The sequence below is a fragment of the Pituophis catenifer genome, unplaced genomic scaffold (assembly GCF_029215685.1).
Source record: "Pituophis catenifer annectens isolate HBS135680 unplaced genomic scaffold, rPitCat1.0.hap2 SCAF_2, whole genome shotgun sequence".
Taxonomy (NCBI): domain Eukaryota; kingdom Metazoa; phylum Chordata; class Lepidosauria; order Squamata; family Colubridae; genus Pituophis; species Pituophis catenifer.
In genome coordinates, this window is record NW_027256882.1 from 29384043 (window position 1) to 29410598 (window position 26556).

The 26556-nt window shown below is 42.4% G+C and overlaps 2 pseudogenes; both read right to left on the minus strand.

Annotated features, from left to right (window-relative positions):
- Positions 1 to 507: 507 nt before the first annotated feature.
- On the minus strand, positions 508 to 15483 carry LOC139312012 (zinc finger protein 850-like; annotated as a pseudogene).
- Positions 15484 to 22757: 7274 nt separating this feature from the next.
- On the minus strand, positions 22758 to 26179 carry LOC139312003 (zinc finger protein 84-like; annotated as a pseudogene).
- Positions 26180 to 26556: the final 377 nt, after the last annotated feature.

Genomic DNA, 26556 nt, shown 5'->3' on the forward strand with positions numbered 1-26556 from the left:
TCCCCAAAAATAAGACCCGGTCTTATATTTTTTTGAATCCTGAAATAAGTGCTTGGCCTTTCTGCCATGCGCTCAAAAGCACGATTGGGCTTATAATCAGGGGATGTCTTATTTTCGGGTAGGAAAAGAACATTGAAAAAAAGCCCTCTTGGTGGGTGATGCAGAATATTTTTTTAAAAAGATTGAAATTTACCCCGCACTTGTTTCTACTGGGTATAACTACGGACTGTACAGTTCTAGAGACTAAACTGATCCTGAATTTAATAACAGCAGCAAGATTGTTGATAGCACAACACTGGAAGAAGGACTTTTTGCCTACTATTGATGCTTGGATACTGAAAGTAACTAACTTAGCCGAAATGGCTAAAATCTCAGCATACTTGAAGGATCGTACACAAGAAAGATATATATTGGATTGGAGAAGATGGATTGATTATATTAAAAATAAGTATCAGACTAAAAAATATCAAATAGCTTATGAATGAATCTTTAATGGTATAAGTGTTATATGAGTGATTTTAGAAGTAATATATCCAAGAAGCATGATTTTATCTATGGGGGGGTTAAGAATTTTTTTTAAGAGGGGATGTTAGTTTAATGGATAGTTAAGCAACTTAGTTTATTGTTAAAAGTTAACTGAAATACCTTGTGTTCTGCTCTGGGAAGTCGGGGAGGGGGAGGGGGGATGGGTGGGAGGGTTGTGGGAAAATTGTTTTTTTTCTTGAATAAAACTTTTTCAAAAAAAAAAAAAAAGCCCTCATTTGTCTTCTCCTCTTGTTTTCTCCTTATATGAAGAACTAAAATCTCTTTAACTATAATCTCTGTGCTCCAATCCCCAAGAGATGCTGGCTGGAGAATTCTGAGGCTGATAATCTTGGGGGGACCCAGGGAGAAAAAGGCTGGGATTCCTGGCACATAGCATTTCTATTATCCACTATCACAAAAATGCAAAGAACACTCCCAAAAAGATTTTTCCATAATTGCCCAATTTCTACAAAAATAAATATCCAGCAACTTCTTATGCTGAAAGCAAGATAGCCATTATCAAAGTAATATGTTCCAACTTTTTCTTTCCTCTGCCCCATCTAATACCATTACATATTTGCCTACAAAAAATCAGGCAAATTCTAATTAATTTAATCAATTTAAATAGCCAATATCTCAGCTGCACTTATAATGGGACATCAGAAATGAAATTCAAGCCTTCTCTAAACTTATCATTTGGCCGTCATGTGGATTTTTCTGTGTGCAAAAAGGGTGGAATATTTCCTGAAGCACCATCCACACTCAGGACACTAAAATAGTTTCTCCCCTTTGTGTATAAGGACATCATTGATAATATTAACCCTAGTAATGAGATCTTTCCCACAGTCTGGAAACTCGTACAGTTTCCCTCCTGTGTGTGTCTTCTTGTGTTTACCCAGGCTGGAATTATGACTGAAACTTTTCCCACAGTCAGGACATTCAAAGGGTTTCTCTCCTGTATGAGTCCTCTGGTGTTGAACCAGGCTGGAATTCTGACTGAAACTTTTCCCACAGTCAGGACATTCAAAGGGTTTCTCTCCTGTGTGAGTCCTCTGGTGTTGAACCAGGCTGGAATTATGACTGAAACTTTTCCAACAGTCAGGACATTCAAAGGGTTTCTCTCCTGTGTGAATCCTCTGGTGTTGAACCAGGCTGGAATTCTGACTGAAACATTTCCCACAATCAGGACATTCAAAGGGTTTCTCTCCTGTGTGAACTCTCTGGTGTTGAACCAGGCTGGAATTATGACTGAAACTTTTCCCACAGTCAGGACATTCAAAGGGTTTCTCTCCTGTGTGAATCCTCTGGTGTTTAATCAGACTAGAATTCTGACCAAAACTTTTCCCACAGTCAGGACATTTCAAGCGTTTCTCTCCTGTGTGAGTCATCTGGTGCTGAACCAGGCTGGAATTCTGACTGAAACTTGTCCTACAGTCTGGAAACTCGTACAGTTTCCCTCCTGTATGAGTCCTCTGGTGTTTAACCAGGCTGGAATTCTGACTGAAACTTTTCCCACAATCACGACATTCAAAGGGTTTCTCTCCTGTATGAGTCCTCTGGTGTTTCACCAGGTTGGAATTGTTACTAAAACTCTTACCACAATCAGAACATTCAAAGGGCTTCTCTCCTGTATGAGTCCTCTGGTGTTGAACCAGGCTGGAATTATGACTGAAACTTTTCTCACAGTCAGGACATTCAAAGGGTTTCTCTCTTGTGTGAGTCCTCTGGTGGCCAATGAGGTTGGAATTCCGACTGAAACTTTTCCCACAATCAGGACATTCAAAGGGTTTTTCTCCTGTGTGAGTCCTCTGGTGGCCAATGAGGTTGGAATTTTGACTGAAACTTTTCTCACAGTCAGGACATTCAAAGGGTTTCACTCCTGTGTGAATCCTCTGGTGTTTAATCAGACTAGAATTCTGACTGAAACTTTTCCCACAGTCAGGACATTTCAAGCGTTTCTCTCCTGTGTGAGTCATCTGGTGCTCAACCAGGCTGGAATTCTGACTGAAACTTGTCCTACAGTCTGGAAACTCGTACAGTTTCGCTCCTGTATGAGTCCTCTGGTGTTTAACCAGGCTGGAATTCTGACTGAAACTTTTCCCACAATCAGGACATTCAAAGGGTTTCACTCCTGTATGAATCCTCTGGTGTTGAACCAGACTGGAATTCTGACTGAAACACTTCCCACAATCAGGACATTCAAAGGGTTTCTCTCCTGTATGAGTCCTCTGGTGTTGAACCAGGCTGGAATTCTGACTGAAACTTTTCCCACAGTCAGGACATTCAAAGGGTTTCTCTCCTGTGTGAATCCTCTGGTGGCCAATGAGGTTGGAATTCTGACTGAAACTTTTCCCACAGTCAGGACATTTAAAGGGTTTTTCTCCTGTGTGAGTCCTCTGGTGTTGAACCAGGCTGGAATTCTGAACGAAACATTTCCCACAATCAGGACATTCAAAGGGTTTCTCTCCTGTGTGAGTCCTCTGGTGTTGAACCAGACTGGAATTCTGACTGAAACATTTCCCACAATCAGGACATTCAAAGGGTTTCTCTCCTGTGTGAGTCCTCTGGTGTTTAACAAGGCTGGAATTATGACTGAAACTTTTCCCACAGTCAGGACATTCAAAGGGTTTCTCTCCTGTGTGAATCCTCTGGTGGCCAATGAGGTTGGAATTTTGACGGAAACTTTTCCCACAGTCAGGACATTTAAAGGGTTTCTCTCCTGTGTGAGTCCTCTGGTGTTGAACCAGGCTGGAATTCTGAACAAAACATTTCCCACAATCACGACATTCAAATGGTTTCTCTCCTGTATGAGTCCTCTGGTGTGTCACCAGGTTGTAATTGTTACTGAAACATTTCTCACAATTAGGACATTCAAACGGTTTCTCCTTGGTGTGAGTCCACGTTGCCATGCTTGCTAAAGCATTTACCGCATTGGGAACACTTGTAGGGGTTCTCTCCAGTTAGAAATCTCTTCCTGATTTTCTCTCATTTCTCTCTCACCTGCTGGGGGACTCTCTGAAGGAAATGGAAAATATTTTGATTTCTGGACTGACTTGTTTTGCTATTCAAAGTTGTTTGTTATCCTCAGTTGTCCAGAGTGCTCATTGCCATCTTCTTTGTCTATAAGATTCAAATAAAAGTGTATCTTTAATTGGGCATAAAATGGTTGCAGAAGATGAGAAAAGAAGAAAAAAGTTTACATTATAATGAAAAAGCAAACATGCCACAATGCTCCAATAACCTCTTACATTGATCATGATTCAATTGACACATGGAAGACCACCCAGATCCAAGTTCGAATATCCATTCAATGATTCTAATTTGATTGTTGACTTCAGTCAATCACAAATTCTTAGCAGTGAAAAGGGTTGTTTTCAAATACAATCAATTGAAAAAGAAACTACACCTGCTTTGATTTCTTGTGGTTTTACTTATCAGGGTATCATAAATATCATCGCAACAGAACAGAAGAGAATAACAGAATTGGAAGGGACCTTGGAGGTCACCCTATATCATTTCAGACAAATGGCTGTCTCATCTCTTCTGAAAAGCCTCCAGTGATGGAGCACCACAACTTCTGAAGGCCAGCTGTTCTGCTGGTTAATTGTTCTCACCATTAGGAAATTTCTCACTGCTTCCATAGTATAAAGAGGGGAAGTAGCAGCCACGTACTGCTAATAAAATGCCCTTCATCAATTGATCATCAGCAAGTATGATTACATCTATCTCTGACACTGAGTTGTGTGTTAACACAATGCCAAAGAATAAAGAATGAGCAATGATCTTAGAGAAGAAATTGTTGCTGCCCATCAATTTGGGAAGGTTTAAAAGGTCATTTCCAAACAATTAAAAACCCATCATTCTACAGTGCGGAAGACAAGTGTAAAGCATTCAGGAGAGTTGCTAATCTTCCCAGGAGTGGACGTTCAAGGAAATTCAGCCCAAGGTCAGACGGTGCAATGGCCAGAGAAATTGCAAAGAGTTATATCTCAGACTCTACAGCAGAGCTGTCAAACTAGTGGCCTGTGGGCCAGATGGGACACGCACCGGCCACTGCCACGTTTAAAGAAGGGGAAAAAAGTTGTGATATGTCACATGATCATGCCGTGATGACGCATGTTTGACGCCCCTGCTCTACAGGCTTCAATTAGCATGTTAAATGTTAAGATTCATAACAATGGAATTAGAAAAATACTGAAGAAGTATGGTTCGTTTGGAAGGGTTGAATGGAGAAAGCCTCTTCTCTCTAAAAAGGTCATAGCACAGGGCTGTTGTTTGCAAAGTTGCATCTGAACAATTTTTTTTTTTTTTAATTTTTGATTTATATGCCGCCCTTCTCCGAAGACTCAGGGCGCCTTACAATGTGCTCAGCAATAGCCTTCATCCTTTTGTATATTTATACAAAGTCAGCTTATTGCCCTCACAACTGGGTCCTCAATTTACCTACCTTAGAAAGGATGGAAGGCTGAGTCAACCTTGAGCCTTGGCGAGATTTGAACCCTGCAGTAATTGCAGGCAGCTGGTCTTAATAACCAGCTTAATAACAGGGTGCCTTAAACCCCTGTACTACCAAGGCTCTTCACAGGACTTCGGGAACACTGTCCTTTGCACAGACCAGACCAAAGTGGAAATGGTTGGCCATAATGCAATTGGGCCAGAGGCCATCTCACCAATAACTAAAGGTTGGCTGACAAAGGATTATGCAACAGGATAATGGTCACAAAACACATCAACAAATCTACAACAAAATGGCTGAAAAAGAATCAAGGTGCTGCAGTCAAAGTCTAGACCTCAACCCAATTGGCAGGACCTCAAGAGAGTTGTGCATAAAAAAACACCCAGAAACCTCAATGAACTGAAGCAATGTTGTAAAAAAGACTGGGCCAAAATTCCTCCACAACATTGCAAGAGACTGATAAAGTCACACAGAAAACAATTACTTCTAGTTGTTGCTGCTAAAGGTGGTTCTACAAATTATTGAATCATACATTTTTCATACATGACTTCACCGTTTTGGCTTCCTTTTTATAAAATAAATGATGACCTGATGTAATATTTCATGTGTTGTTGTTCATCTACGGTTCTATTTACTGAGTATTAAGAACTTCTAAGGACTATGCCTTGATACGTAAAATCATAAAAGTCAAGGAGAGTATAATTTCTTTTTCACATGACTGTTTATCTGGAGGTCCTGGGGATAGATTATACATTTGCAGGTATGTACATTCAGAAATAAAAATATACACACCTACAATATGAAGATAATTCATGTCTTTGAAGTCTGAAAAACATCTGAAACCTTCTGAGCTATTGTTAATCAGGAATTGGATGAATTGGATGATTGCTCATATGTTGAGATGGCAAGGCTGAAGTTCAGGCCTCAAAAGGCTTTTGAAGCCATGGAAAATTTCATAGGAAACACTAGCCTATGGGTTAGCCACGTGACCAAAACCACAGAAGGCAAACTTGACTATTTTTATTATTTCTATATCTTCTCTGTCATGTGCCAACTGCCTCTTATGTAATGAAGCGAAAGCAAAGAAATGTATAAATATCTGCCTTTCACTACGTTCCTTCCTTCTTAGGAGGATGAAGAAATGCATTGGCTTATCAACACACACACACTTGGACTCTGTCTCTTATTTCACTGAGCCATATCTGTCAATCGCAGTTATGTCACGGTAAGGTTGGTGGCCAATACATTTTATAAATAAATACACCCGGACAGTTCAAACATTCAATAGCTATTTTTTAAAAAGTGCTGGGTTAAGCACAGTGGAGCCTGGGGGGGCACCAATAGGAAACACATACTTGTTAGCTAGAAATGGAAGTAGAACAAAACAAGAACAACCCAAAAAAGACCAGAGGCAAATAAATCCGATCTTGTTGCCCAGAAAACATCAGGTCCATAAGAGAAGAATTGAGTTGGGGGGACCTTGGAGGTCTTCTAGTCCATCCCCTGTTCAGGCAGGAGACCCTATTCCATCCAGAACAAATGGCTGCCCAATCTCCCCTCAAAACCCTCCAGGGACGGAGCAGCCACAACCTCTGGAGGGAAGCCATTCCCAAAGAACCAACCTCCACTTGAAAGAGGCTTTTTCAGTCTTCCCACCAGCAGAAATTGCAGCCACCAGTTTCCCAGCCTGCAGCACCAGTGGGCTTCCATTTGGGGAGGGAGGGAACCTGCAGCAGCAGCAGCTGAGAGGCTTCAGCCCAGTTGCTTCTCCGCTTCCAGGCCGTGGAGGGAACCGAACAGCCCGACTTGCTCCCGGACTCTCCTCCCACCTGCAGCCCTCAACTCACCGGCCAGCTGCTGCTTCGACCATGGAAACAGCACAAAAGCCGCTCTGCACACCAACTTCCTCCCATGAGTCATCCGGAAGAGGAAGTTCCTCTGCGCCTCTCCTATCCTCCCAGCCTTTCTAGCAATGCAGTGTTGATGGCTTTCTAGGCACAGATGTTGCCTGACCGCCATCTAGCGACAGGAGGTGGAAAAACACGCTTTTCCAATCTCCACCAAGGCGTTGGGAAGAGGTTTCCTGTGATTACATTGCAGCAGGTCGTTTTCGATTCCTAGCAACCGACCTTTGCAACTGAGCCAAGTGAAAAAGTGAAACGTGATGCTACTTCGTTTTTGGTGCCTTTGGGTCAGTCTTGATGCCTGCCCTTGCAGTTTCCTTTGGAAGGGTTTTGGGGAGGGGTTCCCCCCCTTTCCTGCTTCCAAGGGCTGAGAGGACTGGCCAAAGTTGAGCAGATGGTTTTGCCCTTCAGGTGGGACTGGAACTGAGCGTTTCTCTGTCTCTAACCTGGTGCCTTCCCCACTACACCAAACTGGAACTTCTTCCTCCCCACAAAATCTACCCATTGACCTGTTCCTGGTGCTCCCACAGCAAATTCAAGGCTGCAGCTTTCAAGATCAATGATACAATGAATAAATAGAGTTGGAAGGGACCATGGAGGTCTTCTGTTCCAACCCCCTGCTCAAGCAGGAGACTCTATCCCATTTCAGACAAGTGACTATCCAATCTATTTTTTAAAACTTCCAGTGATGAAGCACCCACAACTTCTGAAGGCAAGCTGAAGGCGCTTATTAATTCACACTGTAAGTTTCCAGGTTGCTTCTCTCCTTCCTTAGTTCCCATCCATTGTTCCATGTCTTACCTTCTAGTGTTTAGGAAGATAACTTGAGACCCTCCTCTTTGTGGCAGCGACTCAAATATTGGAAGACTCCTATCATGCCTCCCCTTGTCCTTTTCATTAGACTAGACGAGGGGTCTCAAACTCAAGGGCTGGTGGCCGGATGCAGCCCTCTCGAGCTTTTTCCTGGAAGAGGTTTGCAGGAAGCCATCACAACCAAAAACAGCTTGGGAGCCAGTTTTCTCTGGCAGAGTACTTGGGCCACCAGAGGCGCCCCCAATGTGAGTGATATCGATCTGGCCATGCCCAACCTGGCCATGCCCACTCCGGCCCCCAGAGGTCAAACAGAACCCTGATGTGGGCCTCAATGAAATGGAGTTTGACACCCCTGGACTAGACATACCCAATTTGTGTAACTGTTCTTTGTATGTTTTAGCTTCCAGTCCCCTAATCATCTTTGTTGCTCTTCTCTGCATGCTTTCCAGAGTCCCAATATCTTTTTATATTGTGGTGACTAGAATTGGATGCAGTATTCCAAGTGTGGTCTTACTAAGGCTTTGTGAAGCAGTACTATAACTTCATGTGATCTTAATTCTATCCCTCTATTAATGCAGCCTGGGATTGTATTGGTAATTTTGGCTGCTGCCAATCACAAAAAAATAGTAAGAGAACACCTGTCTGATCTTGATGAATACAAATCACCAGGACCTGATGGATTACATCCCAGAGTTCTAGAGGAGCTGGCAGATGTCATCTCAGAACCATTGCACCACATCTTTCAAAAATCCTGGAACACCAGGGAACTACCAAAGGACTGGAAAAGAGCTAATGTGGTTCCCATCTTCAAAAAGGGGAAAAAACAGACCAAAACTACAGACCAATCAGCCTAACATCAATACCCAGGAAGATACTGGAAAAGATAATAAAAAAACAGATCTGCCAACACCTAGAAACGAGTAAAGTAATAATTAGCAGCCAGTACAGGTTTGTTAAAAACAGATCATGCCAAACCAATCTTATTTCATTCTTCAACATAGTGACTAAATTAGTAGACCAGCAAAATCCTGTGGACATAATATACTTAGACTTCAGCAAGGCATTCGACAGAATAGACCACAACCTACTTCTTCATAAGGTAGAAAAAAGTGGGATAGCTTCACCTCCAGATGGATTTGCAACTGGCTGACAAACCGTACTCAACAAGTAGTCCTTAATGGGTGTAAGTCTACATGGAGAGAAGTAAGCAGGGGGGTGCCACAAGGTTCCTTCTTAGGCCCAGTACTCTTCAATATCTTCATAAACGATTTAGATGAGGGAATAGAAGGGGAACTCACCAAATTTGCAGATGATATTAAGCTGGCAGGAATAGCTAACACTCTAGAAGATAGGCTCAAGATCTAGATGGATCTTGACAGACTTGAACACTGGGCCCTATCTAACAAAATGAAATTCAATGTAGAAAAAAGTAAAGTCTTACACTTAGGTAAGAAAAACCAAAAGTACACACAGATACTGGGGGAAACCAGGCTTAATAGCAGTGACTGTGAGAGGGATCTTGGAGTCTTAGTGCACAATCAGCTGAATATGAGCCAGTAGTGTGCAGCGGCAGCTAAAAAAGCCAAAGCAATCCTGAACTGCATTAACAGAGGGATACAATCAAGACCAAGTGAGGTACTAATACCACGCTATAAAGCTCTAGTAAAAGCACACCTAGAGTATTGCATCCAGTTTTGGTCACCACACTATAAAAGATGTTGAAATTCAAAGTGCAGAGGGGAGCAACCAGGATGATTAGGGGACTGGAGACTAAAACATATGAAGAACGCTAATGGAAACTGGGCATGGCTAGTGTAGTGAAGAGAAGGACCAGGGGAGACATGATAGCAATCTTCCAATATTTGAGGGGCTGCTAGAGAGGAGGGGGTCAAGCTATTTTCCAAAGCACCTGAAGGCCAGACAAGGAATAATGGATGGAAACTGACCAAAGAGGGATTCAACCTAGAAATGAGGAGGAACTTTCTGACAGTGAGAACAATCAACCAATGGAAGAGCTTGCCTTCGGAAGTTGTGGGAGCTTCATCACTCGAGACTTTCAAGAAAAGATTGGACTGCCATTTGTCAGATATGGTATAGGGTCTCCTGCTTGAGCGGGGGGCTGCACTAGATGACCTATAAGGTCCCTTCCAACTCTGTTAATCTGATCTGATCTGATCTGAACTGTTGGCTCACATTTAAGTGACTATACACTAGAACTCCAAGATCCCTCTCACAGTTACGGGAATTAAACCAGGTTTCACCTAGTTTAATTATACCTATGCAATTGGTTTTTCTTGTCTAAGTGTAAAACTTTATTTTTATCTTTGTTGAATATCATTTTGTTAGATAGGGGCCACTGTTCAAGTTCACATTTTTTTAGCTTGCCAAGAAGTAGGTTGTGATCTACTTAATCAAATGCTTTACTGAAAACTAAGTATACTATGTCCTCAGCATTTCTCTGGTACACTAATTTAGTCACTTTGTCAAATAATGAAATAAGGTTTGTTTGGTATGATCTTTTTTTGATCAACCCAGGGGTGAAATGCTATCAGTTCACACCAGTTTGGGCAAACCAGTAGTGATAAAACCTACCAGTTCAGGTGAACCAGTAGTAAAAAAAAAACTTACCGGTTCCTCTGAACTGGTATTTCCGATGATTAGCTGTTGCGCACGGCGAATCTAAATCATGGGGCACAGCTGTTTCCCCCCCTCACTGTTTTACTTAACTTGTGAAGTCTTCTTTTTCCGTGCGAAGTGTGCGTGTGGCACACTTTTTCTGCAGCATACTTGACGTCCTTCTTGCTTGCTTGTTGTTCTGGAAGCCTCCCACCATCAACAGTGTTTCCTTAGAGAAGTCACAGGGAACTTATAGGTGCAGGAGGAGGGAAGCAACTTTTGATTCCAATTCAAGAAGTTTGGTGGGTCCCTACAAACTATAGTGAGTCTGTATGTGTGCGCTCCTGTTGTACATCTGCTGTGGGATATGAGATCCCTGGGAAGCAAGCAATGAAAAACATGGCTTGTTGGTCCCGTCTCATTCCTTGGGATCCCACCTGGCCCAATAAATCCTTATGTGGGATTCAACCATTGGGATCTGGTTACTGCTTGCTACCTGTACATTGAGAAAATCTCCCTGTTCCTACGAGCAATGTGGAAGGGAAATGTTTGACTGGATTTCTCTGAGGAATGGACTCCAGGCCAGGATCCGTTTCCAAGGAAGTTTTTATTCTGGTCAACTGAGCAGAGATAATTTCTATAGAAGAATGTGTGATGACAATTTCTCAACAGAGAAAAAGGAGGAAGGTGCAATTATATTTTTCTTTTTTCGATTCCTTTCCTGCTTCTCTGTATCTATTCTTTGTTTTTGTTTGATTTATATATTTTATTAGATTAAATTTTCTAATTAAAAAAAGGAACGTGTATCAAACAAATAGTCAGTCTTGATGCCTGGCCTTGCAGTTTCCTTGGAAAGGATTTTGTATATTTTATTAGATTAATATTTTGAATTTAAAAAAGGAATGGGTATCAAACAAAGAGTGGTACATTGTTGCATGAACATCTGTATTACCAATCTTTTTTCCAGCCCTTGGAAATGCCTTTTGGAAACATTGCTCTTACCATATACAGGCAGTCATCTCCTCTTGTTAAACCCCCTTTTCCAGCCCTGCTGGGTATGTGACTTTCTCACTTTGACCTAATGGTGACTTCTGTGTATGCAAAGTTACAGACGCACAAGGCATTTAGCATGGGTGTGCTTGGAAGCATCTCTGGGCAGCACGAATGAAGCTGGCTCCCTTTGAGCCTCTGACCCACTGATTCTCCTGGGTCTTAAATCCTTGGCAGACACAGGAAATCAGTCATAAAGTTTGGGGGATGTAGAGAGGTTTTGATCTCCACTGAGTCACACCTAAGAAAGTGCAAAATCTATACATCAGCTTTCTGCAAAGTATTGCCCTCCAAGTTTTTTGCCCAAACTGTTTGGGAATAATAAAGCTAACTCCTGTGGAGATTGGGAAGGCTGCTCAGAGCAAGTTTTCCCTCTAGTGAGATTTAGGCTCTGCAAGGATGCAGACAGAAAGAATCTCTCCTATCTAGATGTGGTTTGGAAGGTGGGTGTTATTGTTATTGTTCCAGGTTTCATTATTCCATTCATAGGATGAAGCTGGATATAATTTAGCAGCTGTGCATACAAACAAGAACTTCATAAATATTTATGGCACAACACGTCCCTAATCTTGGGAAGCTAAGTAGGTCAGGCTTCACTCTCCAAAGTTGCAAAAGTAGGTTTTGGGGAGTTATCCTGCACTCCCATTTCTCTGCAGTTTCCTTGGCAAGATTTTTTGTAAGCAGATTTCCCTTCAAAGACCTGAGAGGACGGGAAAGGCCAAGGTCTCTGAGATGGCTTTGTGCCTAAAGCAGGACCGGAAATGAGCGTCTCTCAGGCTCTAGCCTGGTGACCACCAAACTGGGCTTTCCTCCTCCCCAAAAAATCTATCCATGCAGCTGTTCCTGCTACTCCAGCCCTAAATTCAAGGCTGCAGCTTTCAAGATCCAGTATCTTCCAAATAACACCTACTTTCCACCTTTCAATCTGAGCTTCAAAGTTTGGTTCTGAGGAAATGGACTGTTCGTCTGAGTAGGGACTTATGGCTTTTGACCTCGCTCTATAGACCATCCCCTCTGACTCTTAGATTGGCTTTATTTAATTTTGCTTGATTATCTACTGTACAATTTTTTTCTCACATCTCCCCACCAAGGGGGGAGAACCACAAAAGTATCAGTCCCTTGGTGCTGCTCTCAGGCCCCAGCTGTCAAAGTCTTAACAAGGAGGCCCCTAAAAACAAAGGAGATCACAGCAGGACTTGTGAATAAACCTGGAGATCCTGTGCTGAAAACCACAATCCCTTTTCTCCTCAACTATTTCTACAGCTCTTCTTCATGAAGGTCACCGGCAGGGCAGAACAGCCTTTACATCTGAAATTTTACACTGGTTTTGTCACTGCCCCAAACTCCCCCAAAATATTTGCTATTCATGTGGTTTCTTCCACTTGCGTGCCTCATTCTTGACACAATCTGAAAAGACATGCTTCGTGCGCTGAATTCCTGGAACAGTTAGGAAAAGATGAACTTTGAATCCCTCCACTCTACGCTCACTTTCTCCTCATAAGAGCCATGGTGGTGCAGTTTGGCAGCTCAATTCCCACCGGCTCAAGGTTGACTTGGCTTTCTATCCTTCCGAGGTCGGTAAAATGAGGACCCAGATTGTTGGGGGCAATATGCTGACTATGTAAACCACTTAGAGAGGGCTATAAAGCACTCTGAAGCGGTACATAAGTCAAGGTGCTATTGCTATTATATGAGGAGCCACAATCTCTAACTATAGTCTGAGTGCTCCTATCCCAAAGAGATGCTGGCTGGGGGAATTCTGGGGCTGAAAATCTCGGGGGCACCCAGGGAGAAAAAGGCTGGGACTATGCCTGTGGCATTTCTATCATCTACTATGATAAAAATGCAAAGAACACTCCCAAAAAGATTTTTACATAATTGCACAATTTCTGCAAAAATAAATATTCAGCAACTTCTGCTGCTGATGGCCAGATAGCCTTTATCAAACTAGCATGTTCCATTTTTTTAATTCTTCCTTTCTGACTAATATCATGACATATTTGCCTACAAAAAATCAGGCAAATTCTTTCTAGTCAAATTGTCAATTTCTCAGCTGGACTTACAATGTGACATTAGAAATGAAATTCAAACTCTGTCTATACTCATCACTTTGGGCTTCATGTGGATTTTCTTGTGTACGATAAGGTTGGAAGGTTTCCTGAAGCATCATGCACACTCAGGGAACTTAAATGGTTTTTCCCCTGTGTGTATGATTTAGAAGGATATCCTTAGTACTGAAATCTTTCCCACAGTCTGGACACTCATATGGTTTCTCTCCTGTGTGAGTTCTCTGGTGTCTAACCACGCTGGAATTATCACTGAAACATTTCCCACAATCAGGACATTCAAAGGGTTTCACTCCTGTGTGAATCATCTGGTGTTTAACCAGGCTGAAATTATGACTAAAACATTTCCCACAGTCAGGACATTCGAAGGGTTTCTCTCCTGTGTGAATCCTCTGGTGGCCAATGAGGGTGGAATTCTGACTGAAACTTTTCCCACAGTCAGGACATTCAAAGGGTTTCTCTCCTGTGTGAGTCCTCTGGTGTTGAACCAAGCTGGAATTCTGAATGAAACATTTCCCACAATCAGGACATTCAAAGGGTTTCTCTCCTGTGTGAGTTCTCTGGTGTTTAACCAGGCTGGAATTATCACTGAAACATTTCCCACAATCAGGACATTCAAAGGGTTTCTCTCCTGTGTGAGTCCTCTGGTGTTGAACCAGGCTGGAATTCTGACTGAAACTTTTCCCACAATCAGGACATTCAAAGGGTTTCTCTCCTGTGTGAGTCCTCTGGTGGCTAATGAGGTTGGAATTCCGACTGAAACGTTTCCCACAATCAGGACATTCAAAGGGTTTCTCTCCTGTGTGAGTCCTCTGGTGGCGAATGAGTTTGGAATTCTGACTGAAACTTTTCCCACAGTCAGGACATTCAAACGGTTTCTCTCCTGTGTGAATCCTCTGGTGTTGAACCAGGCTGGAATTCTGACTGAAACTTTTCCCACAATCAGGACATTCAAAGGGTTTCTCTCCTGTGTGAGTCCTCTGGTGTTTAACCAGGGTGGAATTCTGACTGAAACCTTTCCCACAGTCAGGACATTCGAAGGGTTTCTCTCCTGTGTGAGTCCTCTGGTGGCCAATGAGGTTGGAATTCCAAGTGAAACTTTTCCCACAGTCAGGACATTCAAAGGGTTTCTCTCCTGTGTGACTCCTCTGATGGCCAATGAGGTTGGAATTCCGACTGAAACTTTTCCCGCAATCAGGACATTCAAAGGGTTTCACTCCTGTGTGAATCCTCTGGTGGCCAATGAGGTTGGAATTTTGACTGAAACTTTTCCCACAATCAGGACATTCAAAGGGTTTCTCTCCTGTGTGAGTCCTCTGGTGTTGAACCAAGCTAGAATTCTGAACGAAACATTTCCCACAATCAGGACATTCAAATGGTTTCTCTCCTGTGTGAGTCCTCTGGTGTGTCACCAGGTTGTAATTGTTACTGAAACATTTCTCACAATCAGGACATTCAAAGGGTTTCTCCTTGGTGTGAGTCCACGTTGCCATGCTTGCTAAAGCATTTACCGCATTGGGAACATTTGTAGGGCTTCTCTCTTGTGTGAGTCCTTCCATGAAAGAAAATGGAGTTGTTCTGACCAAAGCTTTTGCCACATTCAGAGTATTTGTACGGTTTTTCTCCAATATGGATCCCCTCTGGCATAATCAGCTGTGATTTGCAAGTTGTATCTTTCCCAGAACAGAAACGTCTATGGAGCTTTTCCACAACTAATATTCTTGAGGTGGTCAAAAATATGGATAATCCCTTTAGTGCTGCTTTGAATTACTGGTGATTTTCTCCCTCCCAGAACGAGGCCTGCAACACTGTCTGCTCTACATGGCTTCCTCCCCAGTAACTTCCAGATATTTCCCTCTTTTCCTGAATGGAAAAATAATCTCCCTTGACTTTTCATGTAACGTATGCATTAATTTCACACTCTATTTTTCCAGTTAGAAATCTCTTCTTGATTTTCTCTCATTTCTCTCTCACCTGCTGGGGGACTCTCTGAAGGAAATGGAAAATATTTTGATTTCTGAACTGACTTGTTTTGCTATTCAAAGTTGTTTGTTATCCTCAGTTGTCCAGAGTGCTCATTGCCATCTTCTTTGTCTATAAGATTCAAATAAAAGTGTATCTTTAATTGTGCATAAAACGGTTGCAGAAGATGAGAAAAGAAGAAAAAAGTTTACATTATAATGAAAAAGCAAACATGCCACAATGCTCCAATAAGCTCTTATATTGATCATGATTCAATTGACACATGGAAGACCACCCAGATCCAAGTTCAAATATCCATTCGATGATTCTAATTCGATTGTTGACTTCAGTCAATCACAAATTCTTAGCAATGCAAAGGATTGTTTTCAAATACAATCAATTGAAAAAGAAACTACACCTGCTTTGATTTCTTGTGGTTTTACTTATCAGGGTATCATAAATATCATCGCAACAGAACAGAAGAGAATAACAGAATTGGAAGGGACTTTGGAGGTCACCCTATATCATTTCAGACAAATGGCTGTCTCATCTCTTCTGAAAAGCCTCCAGTGATGGAGCACCACAACTTCTAAAGGCCAGCTGTTCTGCTGGTTAATTGTTCTCACCATTAGGAAATTTCTCACTGCTTCCATAGTATAAAGAGGGGAAGTAGCAGCCACGTACTGCTAATAAAATGCCCTTCATCAATTGATCATCAGCAAGTATGATTACATCTATCTCTGACACTGAGTTGTGTGTTAACACAATGCCAAAGAATAAAGAATCAGCAATGATCTTAGAGAAGAAATTGTTGCTGCCCATCAATTTGGGAAGGTTTAAAAGGTCATTTCCAAACAATTAAAAACCCATCATTCTACAGTGCGGAAGACAAGTGTAAAGCAATCAGGAGAGTTGCTAATCTTCCCAGGAGTGGACGTTCAAGGAAATTCAGCCCAAGGTCAGACGGTGCAATGGCCAGAGAAATTGCAAAGAGTTATATCTCAGACTCTACAGCAGGGCTGTCAAAGTAGTGGCCTGTGGGCCAGATGGGTCACACACTGGCCACGGCCACTTTTAAAGAAGGGGAAAAAAGTTGTGATACGTCACATGATCATGCCGTGATGACGCATGTTTGACGCCCCTGCTCTACAGGCTTCAGTTAGCATGTTAAATGTTAAGATTCATAACAATGGAATTAGAAAAATACTGAAGAAGTATGGTTCGTTTGGAAGGGTTGAATGGAGAAAGCCTCTTCTCTCTAAAAAGGTCATAGCACATGGCTGTTGTTTGCAAAGTTGCATCTGAACAAATCACAGGACTTCGGGAACACTGTCCTTTGCACACACCAGACCAAAGTGGAAATGGTTGGCCATAATGCAATTGGGCCACAGGCCATCACACCAATAACTAAAGCTTGGCTGACAAAGGACTATGCAACAGGATAATGGTCGCAAAACACATCAGCAAATCTACAACAAAATAGCTGAAAAATAATCAAGGTGCTGCAGTCAAAGTCTAGACCTCAACCCAATTGGCAGGACCTCAAGAGAGTTGTGCATAAAAAAACACCCAGAAACCTCAATGAACTGAAGCAATGTTGTAAAAAAGACTGGGCCAAAATTCCTCCACAACACTGCAAGAGACTGATAAAGTCACACAGAAAACAATTACTTCTAGTTGTTGCTGCTAAAGGTGGTTGTACAAATTATTGAATCATACATTTTTCATACATGACTTCTCCGTTTTGGCTTCCTTTTTATAATATAAATGATGACCTGATGTAATATTTCATGTGTTGTTGTTCATCTACAGTTGTATTTACCTACTTTTAAGAACTTCTAAGGACCAATTGGTTTTTACTATGCCCCAATACGTAAAATCATAAAAGTCAAGGAGAGTATACTTTCTTTTTCACATGACTGTTTATCTGGAGGTCCTGGGGATAGATTATACATTTGCAGGTATGTACACTCAGAAATAAAAATATACACGCCTACAATATGAAGATAATTCATGTCTTTGAAGTCTGAAAAACATCTCAAAACTTCTGAGCTAATGTTAATCAAGAATTGGATGAATTGGATGATTGCTCATATGTTGAGATGGCAAGGCTGAAGTTCAGGCCTCAAAAAGCTTTTGAAGCCATGGAAAATTTCACAGGACACACTAGCCTATGGGTTAGGCACGTGACCAAAACCACAGAAGGCAAACTTGACTATTTTTATTATTTCTATATCTTCTCTGTCATGTGCCAACTGCCTCTTATGTAATGAAGCGAAAGCAAAGAAATGTATAAATATCTGCCTTTCACTACGCTCAGGGTTCCTTCCTTCTTAGGAGGATGAAGAAATGCATTGGCTTATCAACACAAACACACACTTGGACTCTGTCTCTTATTTCACTGAGCCATATCTGTCAATCGCAGTTATGTCACGGTAAGGTTGGTGGCCAATACATTTTATAAATAAATACACCTGAACAGTTCAAACATTCAATAGCTATTTTTTAAAAAGTGCTGGGTTAAGCACAGTTGAACTTGGGGGGGCACCAATAGGAAACACATACTTGTTAGCTAGAAATGGAAGTAGAACAAAAGAAGAACAACCCAAAAAAGACCAGAGGCAAATAAATCCGATCTTGTTGCCCAGAAAACATCAGGTCCATAAGAGAAGAATTGAGTTGGGGGGACCTTGGAGGTCTTCTAGTCCATCCCCTGTTCAGGCAGGAGACCCTATTCCGTCCAGAACAAATGGCTGTCCAATCGCCCCTCAAAACCCTCCAGGGACGGAGCAGCCACAACCTCTGGAGGGAAGCCATTCCCAAAGAATCAACCTCCACTTGAAAGAGGCTTTTTCAAGCTTCCCACCAGCAGAAATTGCAGCCACCAGTTTCCCAGCCTGCAGCACCAGTGGGCTTCCATTTGGGGAGGGAGGGAACCTGCAGCAGCCGCAGCTGAGAGGCTTCAGCCCAGTTGCTTCTCCGCTTCCAGGCCGTGGAGGGAACCGAACAGCCCGACTTGCTCCCGGACTCTCCTCCCACCTGCAGCCCTCAACTCACCGGCCAGCTGCTGCTTCGACCATGGAAACAGCACAAAAGCCGCTCTGCACACCAACTTCCTCCCATGAGTCATCCGGAAGAGGAAGTTCCTCTGCGCCTCTCCTATCCTCCCAGCCTTTCTAGCAATGCAGTGTTGATGGCTTTCTAGGCACAGATGTTGCCTGACTGCCATCTAGCGACAGGAGGTGGAAAAACACGCTTTTCCAATCTCCACCAAGGCGTTTGGAAGAGGTTTCCTGTGATTACATTGCAGCAAGTCGTTTTCGATTCCTAGCAACCGACCTTTGCAACTGAGCCAAGTGAAAAAGTGAAACGTGATGCTACTTCGTTTTTGGTGCCTTTGGGTCAGTCTTGATGCCTGCCCTTGCAGTTTCCTTTGGAAGGGTTTTGGGGAGGGGTTCCCCCCCTTTCCTGCTTCCAAGGGCTGAGAGGACTGGCCAAAGTTCAACAGGTGGGACTGGAACTGAGCGTTTCTCTGTCTCTAACCTGGTGCCTTCCCCACTACACCAAACTGGAACTTCTTCCTCCCCACAAAATCTACCCATTGACCTGTTCCTGGTGCTCCCACAGCAAATTCAAGGCTGCAGCTTTCAAGATCAATGATACAATGAATAAATAGAGTTGGAAGGGACCATGGAGGTCTTCTGTTCCAACCCCCTGCTCAAGCAGGAGACTCTATCCCATTTCAGACAAGTGACTATCCAATCTATTTTTAAAAACTTCCAGTGATGAAGCACCCACAACTTCTGAAGGCAAGCTGAAGGCGCTTATTAATTCACACTGTAAGTTTCCAGGTTGCTTCTCTCCTTCCTTAGTTCCCATCCATTGTTCCATGTCTTGCCTTCTAGTGTTTAGGAAGATAACTTGAGACCCTCCTCTTTGTGGCAGCGACTCAAATATTGGAAGACTCCTATCATGCCTCCCCTTGTCCTTTTCATTAGACTAGACGAGGGGTGTCAAACTCAAGGGCTGGTGGCCGGATGCAGCCCTCTCGAGCTTTTTCCTGGAAGAGGTTTGCAGGAAGCCATCACAACCAAAAACAGCTTGGGAGCCAGTTTTCTCTGGCAGAGTACTTGGGCCACCAGAAGCGCCCCCAATGTGAGAGATATCGATCTGGCCATGCCCAACCTGGCCATGCCCACTCCGGCCCCCAGAGGTCAAACAGAACCCTGATGTGGGCCTAAATGAAATCGAGTTTGACACCCCTGGACTAGACATACCCAATTTGTGTAACTGTTCTTTGTATGTTTTAGCTTCCAGTCCCCTAATCATCTTTGTTGCTCTTCTCTGCATGCTTTCCAGAGTCCCAATATCTTTTTATATTGTGGTGACTAGAATTGGATGCAGTATTCCAAGTGTGGTCTTACTAAGGCTTTGTGAAGCAGTACTATAACTTCATGTGATCTTAATTCTATCCCTCTATTAATGCAGCCTGGGATTGTATTGGTAATTTTGGCTGCTGCCAATCTCAAAAAAATAGTAAGAGAACACCTGTCTGATCTTGATGAATACAAATCACCAGGACCTGATGGATTACATCCCAGAGTTCTAGAGGAGCTGGCAGATGTCATCTCAGAACCATTGCACCACATCTTTCAAAAATCCTGGAACACCAGGGAACTACCAAAGGACTGGAAAAGAGCTAATGTGGTTCCCATCTTCAAAAAGGGGAAAAAACAGACCAAAACTACAGACCAATCAGCCTAACATCAATACCCAGGAAGATACTGGAAAAGATAATAAAAAAACAGATCTGCCAACACCTAGAAACGAGTAAAGTAATAATTAGCAGCCAGTACAGGTTTGTTAAAAACAGATCATGCCAAACCAATCTTATTTCATTCTTCAACATAGTGACTAAATTAGTAGACCAGCAAAATCCTGTGGACATAATATACTTAGACTTCAGCAAGGCATTCGACAGAATAGACCACAACCTACTTCTTCATAAGGTAGAAAAAAGTGGGATAGCTTCACCTCCAGATGGATTTGCAACTGGCTGACAAACCGTACTCAACAAGTAGTCCTTAATGGGTGTAAGTCTACATGGAGAGAAGTAAGCAGGGGGGTGCCACAAGGTTCCTTCTTAGGCCCAGTACTCTTCAATATCTTCATAAACGATTTAGATGAGGGAATAGAAGGGGAACTCACCAAATTTGCAGATGATATTAAGCTGGCAGGAATAGCTAACACTCTAGAAGATAGGCTCAAGATCTAGATGGATCTTGACAGACTTGAACACTGGGCCCTATCTAACAAAATGAAATTCAATGTAGAAAAAAGTAAAGTCTTACACTTAGGTAAGAAAAACCAAAAGTACACACAGATACTGGGGGAAACCAGGCTTAATAGCAGTGACTGTGAGAGGGATCTTGGAGTCTTAGTGCACAATCAGCTGAATATGAGCCAGTAGTGTGCAGCGGCAGCTAAAAAAGCCAAAGCAATCCTGAACTGCATTAACAGAGGGATACAATCAAGACCAAGTGAGGTACTAATACCACTCTATAAAGCTCTAGTAAAAGCACACCTAGAGTATTGCATCCAGTTTTGGTCACCACACTATAAAAGATGTTGAAATTCAAAGTGCAGAGGGGAGCAACCAGGATGATTAGGGGACTGGAGACTAAAACATATGAAGAACGCTAATGGAAACTGGGCATGGCGAGTCTAATGAAGAGAAGGGCCAGGGGAGACATGATAGCAATCTTCCAATATTTGAGGGGCTGCCACAGAGAGGAGGGGGTCAAGCTATTTTCCAAAGCACCTGAAGGCCACACAAGGAATAATGGTTGGAAACTGACCAAAGAGAGATTCAACCTAGAAATGAGGAGGAACTTTCTGACAGTGAGAACAATCAACCAATGGAAGAGCTTGCCTTCGGAAGTTGTGGGAGCTTCATCACTCGAGACTTTCAAGAAAAGATTGGACTGCCATTTGTCAGATATGGTATAGGGTCTCCTGCTTGAGCGGGGGGCTGCACTAGATGACCTATAAGGTCCCTTCCAACTCTGTTAATCTGATCTGATCTGATCTGAACTGTTGGCTCACATTTAAGTGACTATACACTAGAACTCCAAGATCCCTCTCACAGTTACGGGAATTAAACCAGGTTTCACCTAGTTTAATTATACCTATGCAATTGGTTTTTCTTGTCTAAGTGTAAAACTTTATTTTTATCTTTGTTGAATATCATTTTGTTAGATAGGGGCCACTGTTCAAGTTCACATTTTTTTAGCTTGCCAAGAAGTAGGTTGTGATCTACATAATCAAATGCTTTACTGAAAACTAAGTATACTATGTCCTCAGCATTTCTCTGGTACACTAATTTAGTCACTTTGTCAAATAATGAAATAAGGTTTGTTTGGTATGATCTTTTTTTGATCAACCCAGGGGTGAAATGCTATCAGTTCACACCAGTTTGGGCAAACCAGTAGTGATAAAACCTACCAGTTCAGGTGAACCAGTAGTAAAAAAAAAACTTACCGGTTCCTCTGAACTGGTATTTCCGATGATTAGCTGTTGCGCACGGCGAATCTAAATCATGGGGCACAGCTGTTTCCCCCCCTCACTGTTTTACTTAACTTGTGAAGTCTTCTTTTTCCGTGCGAAGTGTGCGTGTGGCACACTTTTTCTGCAGCATACTTGACGTCCTTCTTGCTTGCTTGTTGTTCTGGAAGCCTCCCACCATCAACAGTGTTTCCTTAGAGAAGTCACAGGGAACTTATAGGTGCAGGAGGAGGGAAGCAACTTTTGATTCCAATTCAAGAAGTTTGGTGGGTCCCTACAAACTATAGTGAGTCTGTATGTGTGCGCTCCTGTTGTACATCTGCTGTGGGATATGAGATCCCTGGGAAGCAAGCAATGAAAAACATGGCTTGTTGGTCCCGTCTCATTCCTTGGGATCCCACCTGGCCCAATAAATCCTTATGTGGGATTCAACCATTGGGATCTGGTTACTGCTTGCTACCTGTACATTGAGAAAATCTCCCTGTTCCTACGAGCAATGTGGAAGGGAAATGTTTGACTGGATTTCTCTGAGGAATGGACTCCAGGCCAGGATCCGTTTCCAAGGAAGTTTTTATTCTGGTCAACTGAGCAGAGATAATTTCTATATGAGAATGTGTGATGACAATTTCTCAACAGAGAAAAAGGAGGAAGGTGCAATTATATTTTTCTTTCTTCGATTCCTTTCCTGCTTCTCTGTATCTATTCTTTGTTTTTGTTTGATTTATATATTTTATTAGATTAAATTTTCTAATTAAAAAAAGGAACGTGTATCAAACAAATAGTCAGTCTTGATGCCTGGCCTTGCAGTTTCCTTGGAAAGGATTTTGTATATTTTATTAGATTAATATTTTGAATTTAAAAAAGGAATGGGTATCAAACAAAGAGTGGTACATTGTTGCATGAACATCTGTATTACCAATCTTTTTTCCAGCCCTTGGAAATGCCTTTTGGAAACATTGCTCTTACCATATACAGGCAGTCATCTCCTCTTGTTAAACCCCCTTTTCCAGCCCTGCTGGGTATGTGACTTTCTCACTTTGACTTAATGGTGACTTCTGTGTATGCAAAGTTACAGATGCACAAGTCATTAGCATGGGTCTGCTAGGAAGCCATCCCCTCTGACTCTTAGATTGGCTTTATTTAATTTTGCTTGATTATCTACTGTACAATTTTTTTCTCACATCTCCCCACCAAGGGGGGAGAACCACAAAAGTATCAGTCCCTTGGTGCTGCTCTCAGGCCCCAGCTGTCAAAGTCTTAACAAGGAGGCCCCTAAAAACAAAGGAGATCACAGCAGGACTTGTGAATAAACCTGGAGATCCTGTGCTGAAAACCACAATCCCTTTTCTCCTCAACTATTTCTACAGCTCTTCTTCATGAAGGTCACCGGCAGGGCAGAACAGCCTTTACATCTGAAATTTTACACTGGTTTTGTCACTGCCCCAAACTCCCCCAAAATATTTGCTATTCATGTGGTTTCTTCCACTTGCGTGCCTCATTCTTGACACAATCTGAAAAGACATGCTTCGTGCGCTGAATTCCTGGAACAGTTAGGAAAAGATGAACTTTGAATCCCTCCACTCTACGCTCACTTTCTCCTCATAAGAGCCATGGTGGTGCAGTTTGGCAGCTCAATTCCCACCGGCTCAAGGTTGACTTGGCTTTCTATCCTTCCGAGGTCGGTAAAATGAGGACCCAGATTGTTGGGGGCAATATGCTGACTATGTAAACCACTTAGAGAGGGCTATAAAGCACTCTGAAGCGGTACATAAGTCAAGGTGCTATTGCTATTATATGAGGAGCCACAATCTCTAACTATAGTCTGAGTGCTCCTATCCCAAAGAGATGCTGGCTGGGGGAATTCTGGGGCTGAAAATCTCGGGGGCACCCAGGGAGAAAAAGGCTGGGACTATGCCTGTGGCATTTCTATCATCTACTATGATAAAAATGCAAAGAACACTCCCAAAAAGATTTTTACATAATTGCACAATTTCTGCAAAAATAAATATTCAGCAACTTCTGCTGCTGATGGCCAGATAGCCTTTATCAAACTAGTATGTTCCATTTTTTTAATTCTTCCTTTCTGACTAATATCATGACATATTTGCCTACAAAAAATCAGGCAAATTCTTTCTAGTCAAATTGTCAATTTCTCAGCTGGACTTACAATGTGACATTAGAAATGAAATTCAAACTCTGTCTATACTCATCACTTTGGGCTTCATGTGGATTTTCTTGTGTACGATAAGGTTGGAAGGTTTCCTGAAGCATCATGCACACTCAGGGAACTTAAATGGTTTTTCCCCTGTGTGTATGATTTAGAAGGCTATCCTTAGTACTGAAATCTTTCCCACAGTCTGGACACTCATATGGTTTCTCTCCTGTGTGAGTTCTCTGGTGTCTAACCACGCTGGAATTATCACTGAAACATTTCCCACAATCAGGACATTCAAAGGGTTTCACTCCTGTGTGAATCATCTGGTGTTTAACCAGGCTGAAATTATGACTAAAACATTTCCCACAGTCAGGACATTCGAAGGGTTTCTCTCCTGTGTGAATCCTCTGGTGGCCAATGAGGGTGGAATTCTGACTGAAACTTTTCCCACAGTCAGGACATTCAAAGGGTTTCTCTCCTGTGTGAGTCCTCTGGTGTTGAACCAAGCTGGAATTCTGAATGAAACATTTCCCACAATCAGGACATTCAAAGGGTTTCTCTCCTGTGTGAGTTCTCTGGTGTTTAACCAGGCTGGAATTATCACTGAAACATTTCCCACAATCAGGACATTCAAAGGGTTTCTCTCCTGTGTGAGTTCTCTGGTGTTGAACCAGGCTGGAATTCTGACTGAAACTTTTCCCACAATCAGGACATTCAAAGGGTTTCTCTCCTGTGTGAGTCCTCTGGTGGCTAATGAGGTTGGAATTCCGACTGAAACGTTTCCCACAATCAGGACATTCAAAGGGTTTCTCTCCTGTGTGAGTCCTCTGGTGGCGAATGAGTTTGGAATTCTGACTGAAACTTTTCCCACAGTCAGGACATTCAAACGGTTTCTCTCCTGTGTGAATCCTCTGGTGTTGAACCAGGCTGGAATTCTGACTGAAACTTTTCCCACAATCAGGACATTCAAAGGGTTTCTCTCCTGTGTGAGTCCTCTGGTGTTTAACCAGGGTGGAATTCTGACTGAAACCTTTCCCACAGTCAGGACATTCGAAGGGTTTCTCTCCTGTGTGAGTCCTCTGGTGGCCAATGAGGTTGGAATTCCAAGTGAAACTTTTCCCACAGTCAGGACATTCAAAGGGTTTCTCTCCTGTGTGACTCCTCTGATGGCCAATGAGGTTGGAATTCCGACTGAAACTTTTCCCGCAATCAGGACATTCAAAGGGTTTCACTCCTGTGTGAATCCTCTGGTGGCCAATGAGGTTGGAATTTTGACTGAAACTTTTCCCACAATCAGGACATTCAAAGGGTTTCTCTCCTGTGTGAGTCCTCTGGTGTTGAACCAAGCTAGAATTCTGAACGAAACATTTCCCACAATCAGGACATTCAAATGGTTTCTCTCCTGTGTGAGTCCTCTGGTGTGTCACCAGGTTGTAATTGTTACTGAAACATTTCTCACAATCAGGACATTCAAAGGGTTTCTCCTTGGTGTGAGTCCACGTTGCCATGCTTGCTAAAGCATTTACCGCATTGAGAACATTTGTAGGGCTTCTCTCTTGTGTGAGTCCTTCCATGAAAGAAAATGGAGTTGTTCTGACCAAAGCTTTTGCCACATTCAGAGTATTTGTACGGTTTTTCTCCAATATGGATCCCCTCTGGCATAATCAGCTGTGATTTGCAAGTTGTATCTTTCCCAGAACAGAAACGTCTATGGAGCTTTTCCACAACTAATATTCTTGAGGTGGTCAAAAATATGGATAATCCCTTTAGTGCTGCTTTGAATTACTGGTGATTTTCTCCCTCCCAGAACGAGGCCTGCAACACTGTCTGCTCTACATGGCTTCCTCCCCAGTAACTTCCAGATATTTCCCTCTTTTCCTGAATGGAAAAATAATCTCCCTTGACTTTTCATGTAACGTATGCATTAATTTCACACTCTATTTTTCCAGTTAGAAATCTCTTCTTGATTTTCTCTCATTTCTCTCTCACCTGCTGGGGGACTCTCTGAAGGAAATGGAAAATATTTTGATTTCTGAACTGACTTGTTTTGCTATTCAAAGTTGTTTGTTATCCTCAGTTGTCCAGAGTGCTCATTGCCATCTTCTTTGTCTATAAGATTCAAATAAAAGTGTATCTTTAATTGTGCGTAAAACGGTTGCAGAAGATGAGAAAAGAAGAAAAAAGTTTACATTATAATGAAAAAGCAAACATGCCACAATGCTCCAATAAGCTCTTATATTGATCATGATTCAATTGACACATGGAAGACCACCCAGATCCAAGTTCAAATATCCATTTGATGATTCTAATTCGATTGTTGACTTCAGTCAATCACAAATTCTTAGCAATGCAAAGGATTGTTTTCAAATACAATCAATTGAAAAAGAAACTACACCTGCTTTGATTTCTTGTGGTTTTACTTATCAGGGTATCATAAATATCATC